At 38.7% G+C, this 22,193-nt stretch overlaps 1 protein-coding gene across 14 annotated transcripts in view; it reads right to left on the bottom strand.

The window, feature by feature from the left end:
* map2 (microtubule-associated protein 2) overlaps nt 1-22,193 on the bottom strand; it is a 256,918-nt gene that overhangs the window by 82,488 nt on the left and 152,237 nt on the right. Inside the window, exon 1 of one of the 14 annotated variants that reach the window (XM_052024133.1) lies at nt 21,442-21,538. The exons of the other annotated variants lie outside the window; for them this stretch is intronic. The gene's annotated coding sequence lies outside the window, so the exon portion shown is untranslated. Of the gene's footprint in view, nt 1-21,441; nt 21,539-22,193 lie in introns of those variants that run through there. 14 annotated transcript variants of the gene reach the window in all.

Here is a 22,193-nt window from a genome sequence, read left to right as displayed (position 1 = left end):
AGAGAGAAAATAAGAAGGTAAACAAAAAGCAAAGCTCTAAAACAGAAGTGCTGAAGACACTCGATAGATCATCAGAATTGAAAGAAGTCAGAACTTCCCCACACACGTGTGTCACATGTGTTTTGTTATAAGTGAACAAGTGAAAGCCAATGTGAGAGGTTTCCTTCCTTTGTTCCTAGTTAGATCTGCAATTATTTCGATTCTGATGGGGAGTGTAAACCAGAGGTAAATGTGGGGCCTGCAGAGAACAAGGTTGGTGAATTAATAACAGTGAACAAAGAAGTGGCAGATATGTTGAATAAATATTTTGCATTAGTATTCACTATATTGCTAATATCCCCAAGATATCAGACAGGCTAATTTCAAATAACGTAGTGGAACTATAAAAATCACAAGGGATAAAGTACTGGAAAAACTCAAGGGCTAAAGGCGAACAAGTCGCAAGGACTCGATGGACTGCATGCTGGGGTTTTAAAGGAAGTAGCTGCAGAGATAGTGGTCCCATCAGTTAAAAACTCTCAAAACTCACTAAACGTTTCGGGTCCGACAGAGCAGAAAGAGGGGAGATAGCCAGTATAAAAAGGTGGGGGGAAGGGATGGAGAAAGAGCTGGTGGGTGACGGGTGGATCCAGGTGAGGGGGGGTGATAGGCAGGTGGCTGGGGGGGGGGGGGGTGAGAGTGGGAATGATGCAAGAAGCTGGGAGGTGATAGGTGGAAGTGACAAAGGTTTGAAGAGGATGAAATCTGATAGGAGAGGGCAGTGAACCATGGAATAAAGGGGAGGTGAGGAGAGGAACCGGAAGGAGAAATATGTGGGTGATGCGGCCGGTGGGATAAGGGAAAAAAAAAGGAGACAGAGGGGAGAGGTTACTGGAGGTTAGAGAAATCGATGTTCATGCCATCAGGTTGGAGACTACCAAGGCAGAATATGAGGTGCTTTTCGTCTAATCTGTGTCTCGCCTCAACTTGGCAGTAGAGGAGGCTGTGGACAGACCGGTCGGTTTGGGAATGGGAAGTGGAATTAAAATGGCTGGCCACTGGGAGATCCTGGCTGTTACAGTGGATGGAGTGAAGGTGCTTGACGAAGCGATCCCCCTATCTGCGTCGAGTCTCACTGATAAATGACACTGATGGATTTGCATATGAAGGACTGCCTCAACTGCAAAGACTGTTTAGGGCCCTGATGGTGGTGAGCAAAAAGGTGTGGGGGCAGGTGCAACATTTAGCACGGTTGCGGGGATAAGTGCGCGTTGGGGGATTGGTGGGGAGGGACGAGTGGACAAGAGAATCACGAAGAGAGCGATGCCTGTAGAAAGCGAAGAGGGGAGGGGAGGGGAAGATGTGTCTGGTGGTGGGATCCTGTTGGAGATGGCAGAAGTTGCAGAGAATCATGTGTTGGATGCGTAGAGTGGTGGGGTGGTAGGTGAGCACAAGGAGAACTGTATCCCTGTTATGTCTGGTGGGGGATGTGGTGAGGACACATGTACAAAAACTGGCTGTCACATAGAAAACAAAGAATTGGAATAAATGGGTCCTTTTCAGACTGGAATGAGGTGACTAGTGGAGTACCACAGGGATCGGTTCTTGGCCCATAACTGTTCACTGTTTACATTAATGACCTGGAGGAAGGAACAGTAATATGAGGTTTCCAAATTTGCAAATGATAAAGAGGTGGAAGGGTATGTTGTGATAAGGATAGTGTGACTCTGCAGCAGGATATCATAGATGGATTGAGTGAGTGGGGAAAAGGCTGGTAAATGGAGCTTAATGTGGGGAAGTCTGAGTTCATGCACTTCAGTAAGAGAAATCGAAAGGCAGATTATTATCTAAATGAACAAAAACAGCAAATGAGTGAAGTTCAGAGGGGTATACACGTTCGAGCGCATGAATCACCAAAAGCTAGCTGGCAGTTGCAATAAGTAAACAAGAGCAAACAACATTTTGGCCTTTGACAAAGGGGTTGGAGTTTATAAATAGGGAGGATTAGTTGCAATTGTACAGGACCTCACCTGGATTTCTGCATATAGGCGACCCCCATTTTACAGTAGTTTGGGTAACAGAAATTCACCCTTACAGAATTCAAAATTTGCTACCAAAAAATCTGGATAGAGAATAAAAATTAGCTCTCACGGAATTTACGTGTCAATTTTTATTTTATTTCTTGTTTACATTTTTTTGATGCATGCACAAATGATGTAGCTTTGTGTTATGGAAAACTGCGCTAAGGGCAGTCTTCTGGGAATGCAACGCCCCTCCCATAACACAGAGGCTGCCTTTATAGTTTTGGTCCCTTTACCTTAAAAAAATAGTAACATCGGAGGCAGTACAAAGGACATTCACCAGGCTATTCCTGGGAATGAGAGGCTTGTCCTACCAAGAGAGGCTGAACAGGTTGGGCCTGTATTCCTTGGAGTTCAGAAGAATGAGGGGTGACCTTGTTCATATAAATCAGGTCCTAAGGGGTAGTTGACAGGGTAGATGCTGGGATGTGTTCACTAGTGGGAGAATCTTGAACAGAAGGACATAATTACAAGACAAAGAGCCGGTCATTTAAAACTGAGGTTATGTAGAAATTTCTTTTCACACAGGGTGGTGAATCTCTGGAACTCTCTGCCCCAGCAGGTGGTGGAAGATGGATCATTGGAAGTGTTTAAAGTGGAGCTGGATAAATATTTGATAGATCGAGGAATAGAGGGGTATGGAGAAATGGTAAAGAAGAGGAGTTGAGAACAGCATAGATCAGCCTTCATTATATTATATAGTGGGGAGGCTTGAAGGGGCTGACGGCCTACTCCTGCTCCTATTCTAGTGTGTTCTTGTGAGGTAGAAATGGATTAGGGTAGATCTGCAAAGCTTGAATTTCAAAAGGCTTGGAAACAGAGTACAGCAAGATTCTGCACTGGGTCCAGTTTTGTTTTCACTCCATTTAAATCAAATGAACTTTGACATTAGTTAGTCAAACCAACAGAATTGTGAATTTTATGAATATTAATGAGACTTCAGGTGCAACTGGTACAAGATACATTCACTGCAAATGTCAAAACTATTTTCTTCTGCAAACTTTACAGTAACTATTTTTAAAATCTACTGCAGACCTGGCATCCGATGTCCATCTTCCATATTGCTAATCTGCAACAACAGCAAAGGATCTCTATTCCCCTTATTTTAGTTCACTGCTGAATGCTGCTTGATTACAAAACTCCAATGATTTGGCCAGCAACTGTATTATATTATAACAAGGACCACAGAGTAAGAACACTGACTTTCTATCTGGACTTTCAAGCAAATTGGGATTATACTTGAGATTAAGATGGAAACCAAAATATCATGTGTTACAAATAAAGTTTCTTTTAAACACATTTGAGATTTTGAAAGACAAGGGCAAGACAATTTTAACATAGATTTATCTCTTTAGCACTAGAATAGCTGTTACACAATAATCATGGCATAGTTCACCATAAAAAATCTTACTCGTGTATTTAAAAATTGCAAGAGCATTGTAAATGCCTGAAATTCTCAGTAGTTCACTGGTATATGTTAATTGGGCAAAAGAAGACTGTAACAGAAAAACAAGCAACTTCTGTATTCCCATATTTCATTACAGGAGAGTACACTATAGAGGCTGCCGATTGATTCTTTCCTTATTACTGTGAGCCCTGACAGTCTCGCCATTTAGTCTCAGTATAAATTCTGATCTCGTACTTTCATTCTACACCAGCTCCTGTATATCATAGATGAGTCAACTTCTGATGCTTAACTTAGACACCAAGCTGATGATGCTTGCATCTCCAATGATTTGGCATTCTGTGCTGATGTCAGTGATGAACAATAGTGTCATAGAGCTATACAGCATGGAAACGGGCCCTTCGGGCCAATTCATTTATGCTGACAAGTTGCCTAACTGAGCCAGTCCCATCTGCCTGCATTTGGCCCATATCCCTCTAAACCTTTCCTATCCATGTAACTGTCCAAATGCCTTTTAAATGTCGTAACTCTACCTGCCTATACCACTTCTGGCACCTCGTTCCATATACTCACCACCATCTATATGAAATAATTACTCCTCAGGTCCCTTTTGATCTTTTCCCTCTCACTTTAAACCTATGATGGTGAAATTTGCTGTGCTAATAATGTAACCAACAGAGCTTATAAGAAGAGTAATGGAAAAAACAAAATTATTTAGGATCCTCTGTTAAAATAAACCACCAGTTTTAGAAAGAAACTTCATAAGGATCAATAATAAAAGCTTGCATGTAGACATACGATTGTGAATGAAAAGGCTAAAAGCTCTTTCAAGTAACCATCCCTGGCTGTGAAACTGCAATTGAAATCCGCCTGGGACTGGGCTGATGAATTAAGATTTACATGCTTACTTGGAGACCAGATGTGCCTCAGCTACTCTCTTCAGTGTTCATTTTAAGCAGCTGCTACATTAAAAAAAAGGGGTGTTTCTGAAGGTTTACTATATAATTTAAGCCCCAGTTTCTAAATGCAAGAAACGTCTGGCCAAAACAGGGCTTGTCAATCAAGGGAACGAAAGGAAATTACAACTTTGCACAAGTTGCATCAAGTGTAATTAATGACCTGCACAGCTCCCCAACAACAGAACTGCAGAATCCACATTGTCCCTTCAATTCCATTTTGTTGTAGTTAAATGGATTCAATACCCACTTCCCAGCTAATGTATTTAAACAAGAAACTGTTATTACTATTGATTTCAGAGTGATGAAGCCATGGTATTTGGAGATTTAAACACAAGATTAATGAAGGATTTTGACCTAACTTAATTCATTATACAGAACGATTTTCCAAATTAAATTGTTGGACATGTTAAGTTTGGTTGCACAGAGTTTTTGCCTTGATACTCGACCTTTAGAAGTTTTCTGTGTATTGAACCAATGTGGGTTCTAGCTCTGCCCAATACATCACAGGCACATCTCTCCCCACTATTGGTAGTATCTACAGGAGGCGTTGCTTCAAGAAAGCAACATCTATCATCAAAGATCCCCACCATCCAGGCCAAGCCATCTTTTCATAGCTACCATCGGGCAGGGGGTACAGAAGCCTGAAGTCCCACACCATCAGGTTCAAGAAAAGCTACTTCCCTTCAACCATTCAGTTCATGAACCAACCGACAAAACCCTAATCATTTCAGATTAGCAATACCTTGAACACTTTGATCACATTGCACTAAAATGGATTTTGTCTCCTTTTGTTCCGATTGTGTTCTGTCTTGTAAAAATTACGTATAATTTATGTTTAAAATATGTTTTCTTGTGAATGCTGCTTATATGATGCTACGTGCCCGTAATGCTGCTGCAAGTAAGATTTTCACTGCACCTGTGCATACATATGTTTGTGCATGTGACAATAAACTCGACTTTGATTTTGATATATGCAGAACTTTTTTTTCCAGCCATACTCAAATCCCCTCCATTACCTCTTTTACTGGAAAATTAATGACTTTATCACTGCCACTTTCTAACCAAGCACAACCATTCAGCACACTTGATGGTGACTTTGAGTGCACCTGTCCCACTTCATTTCTGAACTTATCTCACAAAACGATTCCCTTTGTCCTCAGCTCCCAATTCAGCAGCCTTCATATTCAATGGATCACCTCTGCTGGTTTTGCCACCTCCAGCAGATGGCACCACCTAACACTCCCCTACATTTCCTCAGGACTATTCCTTCTGAGGCACCCTGATTCTTTCTTCACAAATGCTGGCCGACCTGCCAAGCCTTCACAGAAGCCACAGTATTTTGCTGTCTACCAAATGATTAATCCTGAACTTCCTTTGATTTGTAGTTCACTGCATTCTAGTTGCTGTTCTGACTGTTGTTCTTCAGCATTTAGGCAAGTTGAATGTCAAATTTACTTGCATTACTTTATATATTTCATATATTTGAGCCCCAAGTTCTTAATTTTTGGTCAGCTCAATACCTTCCATGGGAAATTGTGGCCAAAGTATACTTGAAATTGCTTATTGGGCTAAAAGATTCTACTTAACTTAATTTGAATGATCATGTGTTCAAGAACTATACCATTTAATAACTCCATTGGCTTACATCTATTAGCTTTAGCAAACTCAATACTTTTTGATATGTACACATTTTTGAAAGTAACCACTAATGTTTGTGCACCCAAAGCATCAAGTGTAACTCAAAGGGACTTCTTCAACAAGTCTATTCTCATCATTTTGATCTGGGAGCAGTGCTGGATGTGTGGGCACAGCATGGTTGACATGAATTCGATCTTAAACCAGCACTACAGACTGTAGAAAACATCCAAGTAAAGACTTGGGCAAAACAATTAATTGGATTGCTCAAAACTTTGCCATTATTTTTGACTCACTTGAGATTTAGATCATGTACTCAAGCCATCGCTAAAACCTCAACATCTTCAGCTATGTCTATGCCTCACTTCATTTGGGGCTTAAGAACCTATCCATACCTTTGTTACCTCTGGAAGACCATTCTAATACACACCTGACTGGCCTCCCCTGATTTTCTCTCCCATTGCCCTTCCCTTATTAACCTTCTCTTGCCCTATAAGCCTCTCAACATCTGTGAGCCTCTAATTCTATCTTGTTAGTAATTCCCAGATATAAATATTCTACTAATGGTCTCCCATAGCTTCAGCTAGTAAAGAACCAACCTCCGTAATTCCCTCCCTAACTCTTTTCACCTGCCTAAAACATTCCTTTAAACTTCTTATTGATCAAACCTCTGCTCTAATACTTATGAGATTTGAGTCAGGTTTTGCTCCATCATGCTCTTGTGATGCACCTTAGGAACTTTCACTATGTTAAAGGTACTATGCAAGTATAAACAGAATGCTGTAAGAACTCGGTGGGTCAAGCAGCATCTGTGGAGGCAAAGGGCATCTTTTGTGTCCACAGATGCTGTTTGACCCAATGAGTTCTTCTAGCATTCTGTTTATTTGTTCCATGTTCTATCTGCAGTCTCTTTTGCCTTCATACAAGTAGAAATGGAACGGTTCCCTTATACAATGAGATGGACTCTGACCTCACGATCTACCTTGTGACCTTGCACCTTATTGCACTGCACTTTCTCTGTAGCTGTGACACTTTACTCTGTACTGTTGTTGTTTTTACCTGTACTACCTCAATGCACTCTGTACTAACTCAATGTAACTGCATTGTGTAATGAATTGACCTGTACAAGCGGTATGCAAGACAAGTTTTTCACTGTACCTCGGTACAAGTGACAATAATAAACCAATACCAATACCAAATCTTTGTTATTATCACAGCTCACCTAAATTCCACAAGCATTCATTCAGCTGACCGCATCCAAATCGTACTGGAGACTGGGCACAAAACCAGTGACAGCAAAAGGAAACTCTCTTCCCGTTCCCACCCCTTCACAACATCTACACTATTTTCTATTCTTTGATCTTCAAGATTTGCCCAATTCCCACAGATGGGATATAAATTATCTACATTTGTGTTGAATTCTATACGATTATTGTAGCCAGATTTGCCACATTATAAACCTCACCGAATTCAATTGGGACATCACTTCTACAAAAACTCCGTAATTTTCATTTACTGCATTTACACTAATTATTCATCAAGGGCTCAGACTAACCAATTTCCACGTGACAATCAACCTCATTACCATTCAAGGCAATGAATTCCTGTATCACCAGATCATCTGGGACTTGAGCTTTCGGCAGGCCCGTCAGTCCAACTTACCCAATGAGGCAGAAAAACTAATAAAGGAATCATGGAAAAGGAAACAAAGTCAAAAAAAATAAGAGAAAGGTCGGGGTGGGGCGAGAAGAGAACAGGGAGTGGGGTACAAAGGAGATTACGATCAATTTTATGACTGCAGAAACGAGACTTCATTTAATTGTTCCAATTTACACTGAAACATTATGTGGAATCGCAGAAAGAAATAATATAATGAGAAGGTTCTTGCATTATTAAGTGGTAGTCCTACTATTCTGTGCTGACTTTAATTCATCTTAAGAGCACAAGTGAAGTAATATCTTGACACTCAAGAGGAGACAGATGAGCAACCAATTCTACAAGGTTACTATCTGACTGGAGCAATGCCAATTGTTGAGCTAGTTGTAATGAATGGCAGTTCACGCCTTTCTTCTTCCTTGCCACAAATCACTGTTATTTACACCCTAAATGATAGTGGGTGCATTAAGCTCGTATTCCCAGCAGATGCTACACTATTTACTATCTTGTAATCTTTAATTCAGACCTGTTAGCATCTCTTTCCCATGACTAGTGAAGCATTACATCAAATTACATACAGGGCTTGAATTTTGGGGTGATAATAACTTTTAAAAGGCCTATTTGGAAAATCAGCTTTTAGTTTTTCTTCATCAATTTAACTATTTGTTTCCGATATGTGCCAACCATGCAGAATTTATACTTTAATTAATTTTGCATTAATTTGCTTCCTGTGGTTTTAAAAATGCTCATAAACTCTATTGACTAATGCCATCTGGTTGTGGGATAAATGGCAAAAAGCCAGAAGTGTAAAAATGTAACTGGAAACTGGGAAAAAATAAAGTGTTTGCAATTGCATGAATGAAAGTGAAGACTTTGTTGAAGAGATAATAGTAAAGCTTGAATCTGTCAGTAGTTATTATTGTTATCAATTTTCATTTAGCTGTGCTTTATGTTGATCAGAAGTTGATACATCATGTAAAAATATAATTAGTTGAATCTACCTAATTTAGGCAAACATGAAAGAGAATCAAGAAAACATTTCCAAACTGCACCAAAAACAAAATTCATGCCCCATACATGAGCCATTAATAGCCCAGAGATGTGCCATTTAGCCATACCAGTTTACGCTACTGTCCATGTGGCAAGGTATACAAATCTACACTTTGCAATCTGCCCTCATAATGTAACCATTTCCACTGTACCCATTCTATGACAAGTACATCCTTCCAGTAGTGCCTATTTCCATTTTGCCATCTAATCTGATTAACCTAACCCTCTAATAATAAAAACAGAAAATACTGGAAAAATTCAGTAGGTCAGGCAGCATCTGTGAAAAGAAAAATGGTTGATGTTTCAGATCTGGGACCCTCCATCAGAACTGAGAAAGAGAGAATCAATTCAGTCCAAGTAGCAGAGAAGGTGAGGGAGATCAATGGATGGAACAAAGGGAATTTCACTGACAGGGTGAAATAATGTTGCTATTAGATGCCTCTACTCTCTTCCCTCTTTAATAGTCATTTAATTTCCTCTTAAATACATGTGTGTGAATCACATCAAATATTTTTAGTGGCAGTGATTTCTACATCCTTACAACTCTGAGCAATAGTTACTTTTCATTTGTTTGGGTGATTTTACAATATTTTTTTCCTGTAAACACTCTTGCTGTCTCTATTCTATAAGAACCTTTCAGAATTTTTAAGGACCCCTATGAGGACGTTCCCCCACCCACCTCCCCAAGAGCAAAAAGACTCAATCTGTTTATCCATTTCTAATGGTTCTAAACTTACTGTTCTGGTATCAGGTTTGGCTCCAATGTGGTTACTAGAACCAAGTACAATACTCCAAGCGTGAGCTAATCAAAGTTCAACAGAAACTTCACACAACTACCTATAAATTCAAATTCTTTCCCTTCATAAATAAACCATAATCCAAATACTTAATTCTTTCTTTCTGGAGCTATGCTTTTCCATGTTTTCCTCCATATCTTTGCCTGGGCTCTCAATAATTATTTGCAATCTTCTTTATTCATCCAAGCTGTCCTTTCATGGTTTGCAGGCATTGATTCCTTACCACTCTAGAGGGGCCTCTCTTTTAAGTATTTGCTCATTTGGCTATATATTTATCAGGATTACATCTTTACAATTACAGTGGAACAGCAGTAGGGCCTTTCGCCCTGAAATCTATTTCAGTTCTGAATAAAATTGTGGCTGATGTACATTTTAATTCCACCCATTTTAATTTAACCTACTTTTGGCTCCATAATTCTGAATCTACTTGCTGAACAAATATCAAATGGCTGAATTTTGAAAATGGTTCACTAATATATTAGGCGAGAGTTTTTCAGATTTCCATTATACTTTGTCTTAAGTGCTTTCTGACATCACCATGCATAACCCAGCTGGGCTCTTGCACTAGAGGAAATAATTTCTCCATTACTACCTTATCGACTCCTTTAGATTAGCCTGATTTAAGGGTATACAAGTCTAGCCTTTGCAATCTGCCATCATAATTTAACGTTTTTAATCCAGCATCAGTCTAAAGAATTTCTACAGCGCCAATTCCAAGGTCAATGTATTCATACAAGAAAGGATTTTTAAAAATCTCTACCAATGATTCAAGTGATATTTCCTGAAACTTCTTTTAAAGACTAGTTGCAAAGGTAAAAGTACTTTCCCATCATGTGTTATAATCTCAAAGAGCTGCCAAGATTCATTTTGACATTATACCGATGGCAAATAAACATTTAATACAAACTTACTTACAGTCTGAATAAGATCATTAACTCGCTGTCGCAAACTGTCTAAAATGGGTGACTGTCAAACTCGAAGAATCAGAATCAGGTTTATTATCACTGATTAATATGTCATGAAATATGTTGTTTTGCAGCAGAAGTACGGTGCAAAGACATAAAAATCACTGTAAATTACAGAATAAATAAATAGTGTAAAACAAAAGGAATGACAAGGTAGTATTCATGGGTTCAGGGACAGTTCAGAAATCTGATGGCAGAGGGGAAGAAGCTGTTCCTAAATCATTGAGTGTGGGTCTTCAGGCTCCTGTACCTCCTCCCCGATGGTAGTAACAAGAAGAGGGCTTGTCCGGATGGTGAGGGTCCTTAGTGATGGATGCTGCCTTCTTGAGGCACTGCCTCTTGAAGTTGTCTTCGATGGTGGGGAGGGTTGTACAGCAAATTCCAGAGTAGAAATAAAATTCATGTAAAAGCATAGCAGGGTTTTAATTCTGACTCCCACTTTACAATTTGAGTTCTCTTCATTTACGTTGTTTTTCTGGTCAACACAAAAATAAGCTGTTATAGGCAGTCACATGCCTCTTGCTAGACAGACCACAGGCTTAGTACACATCTAGGGTACGGATGTAAAACATACAATGAATCTTTTTACCACAGAGGTTATGTACTAGAAATAATACAGAATTCTACCCAACCTTTCTGATCTTAAAATTAAACAGTAGCTGAAGAAATATATTATAGATCTCTGATAAATTCATTCAATATTTTTTAAAACCGCTAAAATTTACAAAATGGTTAGTAGTTGTCCTCTGTAATGTGGACCAAGAATCTGTGATAGCTAGTGTCCAAAAAGATAAAACCTATTTAGAAACGGTCAGTGAAAGTTGCCATTTCGTTGTGCCGTTCTTGATGCAGGACAACCCAATATGGTTTACAGCCAATAATGTAGCTGCTCTCTGAAATTTAGTTACAGTTGAAAAACAGCAGCCGATTTGCACAAACAAGATCCAACAAAGACCAATGTGATAATGCTTAGATAATCTGTTTTAGTCAGATTAATTGAGGGATAAATATTGACCATGGTAAATTCCCTGATGTTCTTCGAAATATTACCATGGGATCTTTGATGCCACTGGCAGGGGATTTGGGATCTTGGCTTAATGTCTCATGAAAACAAAGGCACTTCTAGTAGCACAGCACTCCTTTGCTACTGCATTAGAGCCTAGATTTTTGTGTGGACTTGAACTCACAATCTTCTGACAGAGGTGAGAGTGTGATCAATTGAACCACAACTGTTATAGAGCAGCTAATCATCCTGCTGCTGAAAGTAAGCCCAAAGAACGGTTAGAAAAATGCTTGTTAAATAAAATGGCCAAATAGTAAAGTGTTCAAAGGCACAAAAGCTGTTGCTTAGGAACTGAACTCAGACCTCAAGATCCTCAAGGCAAAGCAAGTCAATGATATTCTGGTTCTTAAGACAATTGTTGAGATAGCCATTAAGCACCCAATAGTAAGTGCTGGAAAAATATTCAGCAGGTCAGGCAACATCCGTGTAGAAAGAATGAGAGTTAATCTTTTTTTTGCTCAATTACCATTTATGCAAACTGGAAGCTACAGATGCAAGCTTTTCAATACAAAGGCGGATGTAATGGGCAAGCGAAGAAAGAACAAAAGGGAAAGCGTGTTGAAAGGATGGACAGCAGGAAAGGTTAAATGACAAAATATTAAATGGTGCAAGGTAAAAGGAGCTGTAAATACCAACAGCGGAACCATGACAAGTACTCATAATGTGAAAAAGATGAGAGCATTGGTTATGATTCCAGTTTATCATTCTCACCAAAACAGTTTATATGTTCATAAATTGCATTTACCATTAGTAGGGAATTGTTACACAGAGATTAGCTATCATGCTAATTCACAAAACAATGACTAAACTTGAAAAATAATTCAGTGGTTACGAACTGCTTTGCAAAGCTCAGAGAATAAAAGAAGCTGACGTTAAGGATGCAAGCTAGCTCTTTGCAAAGGACACTATTCTGACCTCTCTCATATAGAAAATAACAACCCACTGAAATTCTTGAGCTTTTCTACTGTCATATTTTACCTGTGTAACAGTTACATAACTTCATGGTTTGTCATAAAATCCCCACAATATCAATTCTGCACAGGCAGCCAAACATCCAAAAACTTGGGCCTGATTAAGAAATGTATTTTGTATCTTGTGAAAAGTGTACATAGGTTTACAGTGTTGATAGGTATATGGTCAGCATGGACATGGGATGAAGGATCTGTTACTGTGCTGAAGAATAGGACTGTGGCTTCCTTTTCATTTACTTCAACAAATATTTGACTTAAAACAAAACATCTGAATTAGGTTCATTCCAAAGGGCCACTTTCTATAACTAACATTCTCTTTTGTTTTCTCTATAATTTTTAGAACAGCAGTTCTGTAGGTTTCTTTGTTGCATTGCCAAAGAGAAAAATCTAATCCTACACAGACTGTTAGCCTAGATGAATGGACAAACTGAAATCAATATCATTCATAAGATCCCTCATTCGCTACTTCCATCCTACTTTATACATGGCATTATATTCTTTATCCAAATGGTGGCTGTAAACAGCTAAATGAAGATTTAAATTTTATTTTGAATTATTCATTTGCAAAAGCATTTTTCAAGATCATTAGACTTTATGTATCTATTTGTTTAGTTTAACGTACCAAAATTTTGCAATTAAGTCTTTCTCCAGAGCTCACAGTGTTGGAAATTGGAATAAATCGTAGGTTACTGTTACGGAGTTAACCAGTTGAACTTAATTGCCCTGAAGTAGATTTACAACATTGGGCTTAAGGTTGTTTGTGTTGCTGAAAACAGCTGTGTTCCTCATCCATTAATTTTGTTCCGATTGTGATTGCCATATTTTATGTTCAAGAGTTAGGAAGTATCAGTGGTAGCATTGTATACCTATTTCCAAAACATCCATTGCAAGTTGTTGGAAGTGGGAGAAAAGGGGGGCGGGGGGGGGGGGGGGGGGGGAGGGGGTGAGGCGGGAGACTGTTGGCAGGATGGGGAAAAGAAGTTGATGCAGAATTTTTCCAGGTTTGTCCAATGTCCTGCCATGACTTCACAGAAATCCTGGTGAAATATTTATAACGACTCTCAAAGATTCTCACTGAAATACTGACATAAACTTGGGAAAATCTCTACCAGAACTGCTGTCAGGAAACTTCAGATACACATCACAGGAGAGACAAAACATCAAGTCTACAATCCTCCGATTATCTCTAAGCAAAAATGTTTAAGTTTGAGGCAAAATGAAACTGCAAGAATTAAAGTTTTAGATTATAACGTAATGCAATTTTCAGAGAATGAATATATTGTGCATTAGTTATCAGTAACCATTCTAAGGAAGGAATAGGACGTCCATTTAATTACCTACACTATAGTAAGCCAGACGCAACCGTGCATGCTGTTTTGGCAACAGGCCTATTATAAACTTAATACACTTTTTCTATAATAAATCAATAAACTACAAGGAATGCTATAAAGGCACTGACATCCACTGAAACTACCTTGTTTTCTTGTTGCCTTGTGCAAGTTTTTATAATGAGTTGGTCTATGGTGCAGAAATGTGAACATCTGTGATTAATTAAAACCTAGGAGATTCTGCTATCTCTTATGTGGCTCGAATGAAAACAGCCATTTGGGAAGAGTCAAAATAAAGCAAAATAAATGTTGCAAAACAACTTGCATTCTTCACAAAAGCCAGCACCTCCGTAGGATATCATCGCTGTGCAGTACTGTATCACAGACAGGATCGGAAATGTCTATAATTACTGGTGCAAGTGGGAATTTATATTGGAATCTGATTACCAATACTGTACTGAGCTAAATACACAGGTTATTCCCCACCCGACTTCAGAGAGTACTTGATCATAGATTTAAGTGGCCAAGTTAGCAGCTCAAAATTACAATCACACTCCAGATCTCAGGTTGTCCAAAGAAACAAAGGTAATAGCTAAGTACGAAGTTTACCCAAACTAGATGACATCTTCCAAAGTCTAATCAATGTAAGCACTTCGAGCTTCAAAACGAGAATAAATATGAGCAATTTATTTTAAATAATAGATTGTGCACAACTATTTTACTGGAAAATTCTCCAGTTCATCATTAATGATTGAAGCTATTTACATGCATTAAATCTGACTCACACTCCTGAAAGCCATTTTCCTTCCACCTACTTTAACACTTGCAGTTTGAAAAGAAAATTCATCTAATAACCTGATGGCTTGTTCTCCCACATGGGTGATGAATTGTCAGGGCATTGCTTTATTCAGTTGAGCTCAGAACATTTGATCAATAAACAGAAATACTTTGTCCTCTCAACACTTCTTGACAAGATTTGATTATTGGACAAGTACAAGGTGATGCATTTTGGAAGATCAAATGCAAGAGGAAAGTATACAGTAAATGGCAGGACACTTAGGAACATTGATGCACAGAATGCTGAGGATCTTGGGGTGCAAGTACATTGCTCCCTGAAAGTGGCAACACAAGTAGATAAGATAGTAAAGAAAGTGTTCAGCATACTTGCCTTGATTAGTGATTTGGAGCATTGAGAACACTTCTTGACAAGGTTTGATCATAATTTATTTTAAAAAAACTGCATCAGAGGTACCTTTGGTATTTCTGGCTGTAAGCTACCTTTAGGTGTGACACCATTTCTATATCAGGGTTGTAGGGGATGCAATCATTCACTGTTCAATGCATCATTAGAAGCACTGTGGGAGAAACTACTGTATTCTGTTCCAGGATAAACCAACGTTGGTCAATTAGTTCTTCCCGACGCAATCTTAGACTGCAAGCTCTAAGATCTTTAATCATTCTGGGCCTTTATCCATGTACCTAATCCAACCTCCACCACTATATTGCACCAATTCCTTCCTTCCCTTTAATCATTCTGAATTCTGTCACAATGCATCAAACCCTGCCCTTGCCCCTGCCCCCACCCTCTACCCCATCTCTTAACCTAAAATCCCCAAAGGCTAGGTCTTAATCTTGCCAACTTCAATCCTCGATGCAACACCACTCTGATGCCTCTCTCCACAAATCATCACCACCACAGAACTGGGTTCTGATGCTTCTTCCCCATTATCTCACCCTCCTCATCCCCAACCCTAAACTCTGAATTGATTGCAAATTACTGCAATGTTTAAATCTGAAGAACCATCCTCAACTGGCCTTGAACTTCTTTATTAATGATCTCTTGCCCTCTTGTTCCTGCAGTGGGGTGTAGCTGCTCCTTATTTTCTCCATGATCATAAGTTTGCTTAAAGCCATGTGTTGCCGTGTTTGATCTTCCACCCACAAGCATAACCTGCTCTCCATCTTTTTCAATAATATGCTCTTTGAACATATTAACTTATAGCATTAACTGGTGGTCTTGCTCAAAACTTTTATATTGTCTGTTTTCTCAAAATACTTTGAATGGTTAACATAGCCAAATTGAAAACTTGTCCATCTGGCACTCACCTGCTTCAAGCCTTCATTTTGTTTTTAAATGAATTGTTGATATTTCAATGCATGTATTTATATTTTTTAAGGAATGATTAAATTTATATTGTTTTAGTCAATTAATAAAGATTTTGTTCATATAATTTTTTTGCAACAATGCATCAGGTCAAGTATCCATGGAAATAAAGACTGATTTTTTTTTTGCATTTCACCTTTGGGGGGCTTACATATTGGTTTATTCTGCTTTGTGGTATATTCATGTGGGACTGCAGCTTATGATCTGCCAGAGGACATTTGTGAAACTGCTGAAGCTATACAGATCACCTAAGAACCACTTTTAACAACAAAATATGTTTCTAAATTCTCATTGGCTGAGCAATAACAATGTAATGCACTCTCACTGGTCGAGAGAATGTGATCAGATTGACTACGTTGAGCAAGCAGGCTGCGCTAATTTAGCAAGCACACAAATTGTTAAGCTACCAAGTTTTAATAATTTTCATATCTTCAAAAAAAATTGTCTCCTGGTTAGGAGCTCTATATATTCTGTAGCGTAGCTTCAAGCAAGGTACTAATGTAAATAACCATGGGGAACTTTAATCTGTGTACGGACTGAGAAAACCTAATTAACAGTTACACCGTGGAAGGCACAATGATGAAGAACATCAGAGATGATTTTCTAGATCAGTACATAGAGGAACTGAGGAACAGGCTATTTTAGAGATAGTATTCAACGAGAAAGGGTTAAAATGTATTGAAGGAACAATAAGATAGAATGTTATTTAAAAAATTTACAGTGATTTATTTCAATGTGAAACCAGAGTTGCTAATCTAAACAAAGCAAACAATGAAAGTGTGAGGTCTGAATTTGCTGTGCTAGATTAAGAAACAACATATTAAAAATGTGACAGAAAACAAGAAATGGCTAATTATATATAGTTTTCAACAAATATATATCCTTTTAAGGCAAAAAAACACAACAGGAAAAGTGACCCAGCTGTGGCTAACAAGAGATGCAATTGGATCAGATCAAAGGAAAAGCGTCTAATGTTGCCAAAAAGAGCAGTAAGGCTCAAGAATTAGGAATTTCAGAATTCACAAAGCAGGATCAAGACATTAATAAGCGAAGGTAGAATGTAAGACTAATCTAGCGAAAAAAAAACAGAAACAGACTGTAAAGTCTTCTTTAGATATCCAAAAAGGAAAACATCAGCAAAAGTTAACGTGCATACCAGAGACAGAAATTACAATGGGGAATAAAGAAATGGCAGGGAAATTAAACAAATATCTCATGTCTTTCTTCATAGAAGAAGATGCAGCAAATTGCTGGAAATAGTGGAGAACAACAGGTCAGAGTGAATGAGGAGCCAAAAGAGATTACCATTAGTGTAAAATAAGTGTTGTAATTGTTAGTGGCACTCAAAGCCGATAAATCCTCAGGACCTGAAGAGCTGTATCTCAAGGTTTTGAGAAAAGTAGTCATGGAGATATTAAGTGCCTCGATCGTCATCTTCCAAAATTCTATTGTTCCAAAACAGTTCCCACCAACAAGAAGATAGCAAATTTAACCCCACTATTTAAGAAAGGATGGAGAGAGAGCTAAAGAATAGTCAGCCTGATGTCAGGGATGGGGGAAAATGATAGAATCACTGATTAAAGAAGTGGAAACAGGACACTATGGAAAGTTATAGCATTGGGAGGAATCAACATGGATTTGTAAAAGAGAAATCATGCTCGACAAAAAAAACTCTAAAAGTTTGACGTTTGATGTATTGGCAGGATAGATGAAGGGAACCAGTGGATGGTAATGTATTTGAACTTTCTGAAGGGCTTTGATAAAGTGCCACACAAGAGAATAGAATACATGAGATTGGGGGTAATATATTGGTTAATATAGTTAAAATTGGTTAATAGAAAGAAAACAAAATAAAGGGGTTAATTTTTGATTGGGAGGTTGTGATTTGTGGGGTGCCATGGAGATCTATGTTCAAAATCCACATCAATGATTTAGATGGTAATGTTTTTAAGTGTAACAATCTAAGTTTGCTAATGATACTAAGCAGCACAGCAGTGTAGCTTGTGGCAGAAGATGCAGAGAAGCTTCAGACAGGCTAAGTGAATAAGAATGACATTACAGATACAATGTATTGTAAGTAAATGTGAGGTCATCCACTTTTGGCAAAAAGTAGAAAGCCAGAATATTTTTCTTAAATGGTAAGACATTTAAAAATGTTGTTGTTCAGAGAGATCTGGGTATTCTTGTACATGAACCGCTGAAAGTCAGCAAGCCGGATCAGCAGCAATTAAGCTGGCCCAAGGTTTGATCATCTTTATTGCAAGACGAGGTGAGAACAAGAGGAATGAGATTTTGCAGAAGGCCTGGTGAAACTGCCCCTGGGACATTGTGTGCAGGTCTGGCCTCGCTATCAAATGAAGCATATACTTGCAATAGGAGAGCAACAAAGGCTCAGATTGTTTCTTGGTCCTTTGAGAAGAGATTAAGGAGACTGCATCTATACTCTCTAGATTTTAGAAGAATGCTTTTCTTATTGAAATACAGGCCATCCCTGGGTAATGAATGAGTTCTGTTTTTAAAACATCCATAAGTCAATTTTGTCAGTAAGTCAGAAACTACACAAAAACACTTGATTATGGTAACCATAACTCCACAGTATTGTAATGAATGACATCAAAAGCACACAAGACTGATAAGAAAGAACAATTGCTAAAAGTGGAGAGAGAGAGGAACCGAGTTCTGCTGTTTGTTGGAACGAACATTTGTACTTTTGAATTTAATAATATTATGGGAGTTCGTTCATCTGTAGGGATGTCCATAAGTTGAGCACTCGTAACCTGGAGGTGGCTTTTATACAAAATTCTTACAAGACTTGACAGGATTATATTTTCCTTGGCTGGGGTGTCTGAAACCAGGGGTCAAAGTCTCACATTAATGTGTCAGCCATTCAGGGCTGAAATGAAAAGGCATTTTTTCATGGTCAATTGTGAATCCTTGGAAATTCCCGGAGGGGCTTCTGGAGGCATAGTCCCTGAATATTAAAGACAAAGATCAATAGATGTTGGAATATTAAGAGAATTGGGACTGGTGTTGGAAAGTGGACGCTTAAATTAAAGTTCAGCCAAGATCTTATTGAATAGGGAGCGAAAGAGTACATTTCTTGTTTTATTTCTTATGTTCTATGTTAATATTCAGTGAAATGCACATTTAGCAACATCTTGCAAACAGAAGGCAGAGTTCCAAACATTTTTACCTATGAAGCTGACAGTGTTTTATTTGAGATGGTTTAAGTGAAAGTGGATGAAGAGTCAAACCTAGGACTGTTCTGATCTGGATGATTTTAGTGCACATGGCCATTGAACCAACAAAAAGCTCACCAGCGCTTCTACTTCTTCAGGAGGCTAAAGAAATTTGGCATGTCCCCTTTGACACTCACCAACTTTTATCGATGCACCATAGAAAGCATCGTATCTAGATACATCACGGCTTGGTATTGCAACTGCTCTGCCCAGGACTGCAAGAAAATGCAGAGAGTTGTGGACACAGCCAAGCACATCAAGGACACCGGCCTCTCCTCCATGGACTCTGTCTATACTTCGCGCTGCTTCAGTAAAGCAGCCAGCATAATCAAAGACCCCACCCACTCAGGACATTTTCTCTTCTCCCCCCTCCCATAAGGCAGAAGACACAAAAGCCTGAAAGCACGTACCACCAGGCTCAAAGACAGCTTCTATCCCGCCATTATAAGACTATTGAAGGGTTCCCTTATATGATGAGATGGACTCTTGACATTACAATCTACCTTGTTTGACCTTGCACCTTATTGTCTACCTGCAATGCACTTCCCCGTAGCTGTGAAACTTTACTCTGTATTCTGTTATTGTTTTTACCCTGTACTACCTCAATGCACTGTGTAATGAATTGATCTGTATGAATGGTATGCAAAACAAGTTTTCCACTGTACCTCAGTACCAAGTGACAACAATAAACCAATACCAATGACTAAAGATATAATTTAGTGTCACCATTAGCCTACAAATCCAGGTCACCTGCCAGTCTTTGTTGGCTTAACTGATCTGAGCTAGACCACTAACGTGGCTATTACTATTTCCTTCAGCTCCCCAGAAGACTAGGGAGGGTTTTAAAAAAAATGTCAATCAATAACTTCTTCCTAGAAGTGTGGGTCTGGCCAAGACAGGACTGGGATCAGCCATGAAGTTTCCCCTTTTCCATAATGGGGAAACAATGTGCCAACATTCAAGCCCACCTGCAAGCTTACTCTTAGGTGAAGGGCCAATACCAATATTAAAACTAATTGGAAATACCCTATATGGGCAGGGCAGCATGAGATAATTTAAAATTAAGTGAACTGTGGATAGCGCTGGTGTTTTGTAGGGCTTGTGCAGTGCAACAGTCAACCCAGTAAGAGCCTTGGCCTGCCTTTACTTCAGTCCCACTTGCAGGACCCAAGGCCTGACACTCAGTTTACCATCAGTTCCATTCCAGGCAGAATATGTTGCAACTGTTTATTGAATTTTTGCACAATATCCTGTGTATATAATGCAGAACTCTATATAGATATCTAAAGTGAAAAACTTGCATTGGCTTCAGGACTTCTGAAGATCAAAGTATTAAGAGGTCAAAGTAAACCATTACAAAGGTCTGTCTTCGGTCAATTCCTTCTAACTTTGTTAACGAAAGTTGCAGCTGCCTTCAATTTTTGTTCCTGGCATAGAATCCTTCTGAGCTCCTTCAACAAATTATACTGGCATGTTCAAAGCACAATGTCTAGTTGCATTAATGCAACAGTCAAGGCAGCTTACAATCAACACATTTCCAGGACCTCCAAAACTGCAGGGTGTGCATAAGTGCACCTACGAAATGGACACTGTACAGCAACTTTCATCATTAAGATCTTAAATATAAATCAGCAAAATTCTCTGGATCAATATTTGAGATGGTAACCAATTTGAAGGACGATTTTAACACGACTACAATTGCTGCCTGACGCTGACAATAGTGAGAACACTAATCTGAAATCAATTACATAAGCACAATGTGCATACAATGTAAAACAGGATAAACAGCTCCAACAGTTTTCTCAATAGGGCAATACCATGGCAATCATGAAGCTGTGAAATGATAGACAATTTATTGGCAAGAATAAATTTAACTACTAATATGTTAGTCTTGCACCAATAACCAAAAATTACACTATTGAACGTGGTGACAAACATAATAAAAATGAAACCTGAATTTCTCAGATTAGTTCAATTTCTGAAAGTCAGATGAATAGGCATTAAACTATGACTAAATTTCATACATCAAGGATGTGCATAATCAGGCAAGGCACTCTTCTTTACAGCAAACAGTGTAACACATATTCAGGATCCAATGGAGCAACAACTAACACCTGAGATATAATCACAATGAGAATCAATAACCTACATTCAAGCATCCAACCCTGGATATACAGGACTTGTTTATGGTCAAAAGTGAAATGACGCAGATGCTGGCAATCTGAAATAAAAAAACAGAAAGTGCCAGAAAATACACAGCAGGTTGGGCAACATCCACGAACAGAAAACAGAATCAATGTTTCAGATTGATTACCTTTCATCGGAACTGGCAAAGTTAAACGATCTATAAAAAAAAATCTTAAGTCGCAGAGAAGAGGGGGAGCACTAGGGAGGATGAAGGTCTGTGATAGGGTGGAGGCCAGGGAAGGTTGATGGACACAAGTGGTGGGACTGGCTGAAAGAGGACGGTAAGGGCCAGTGACTTACAAAAGGTGCCTGGGATGGTGTACATAGGATGAAACTAGTAAAATCTGAGGTTACCAAATGACAAGAGCAGAAAATAAAAATGAATGCTAGAAATGTGAGATACAAGGCTTGAATGATTCATTATCTGCAATTATTCAATTATTTCAGTGCAAGGATGAGGTGCTGTTCCTCAATCTCGAGTGCATTGGAACAGTATAGAAAGCCAAATACCATGAGGTCAGGATTGGAGTGTGAGGGAGAAATAAAGTGACAAACAACTTGAAGCTCAGGGTCTTATGGGCTGATTGGAGGTGTTCTTCAAACTGGTCACCCAATCCCTTTTGACTCTATGGAGGAAACCACAGTATGAGCATCAAATGCCATCCATTATATCAGAAGAAATATAAGTAAATAGTTCCTTCATTGACACTCTCA

Source organism: Pristis pectinata, chromosome 1 (genome assembly GCF_009764475.1).
Source record: "Pristis pectinata isolate sPriPec2 chromosome 1, sPriPec2.1.pri, whole genome shotgun sequence".
NCBI lineage: Eukaryota > Metazoa > Chordata > Chondrichthyes > Rhinopristiformes > Pristidae > Pristis > Pristis pectinata.
The sequence above is the reverse complement of the archived record's forward strand: the minus strand, read 5'-3'. Positions and strand labels throughout refer to the sequence as shown.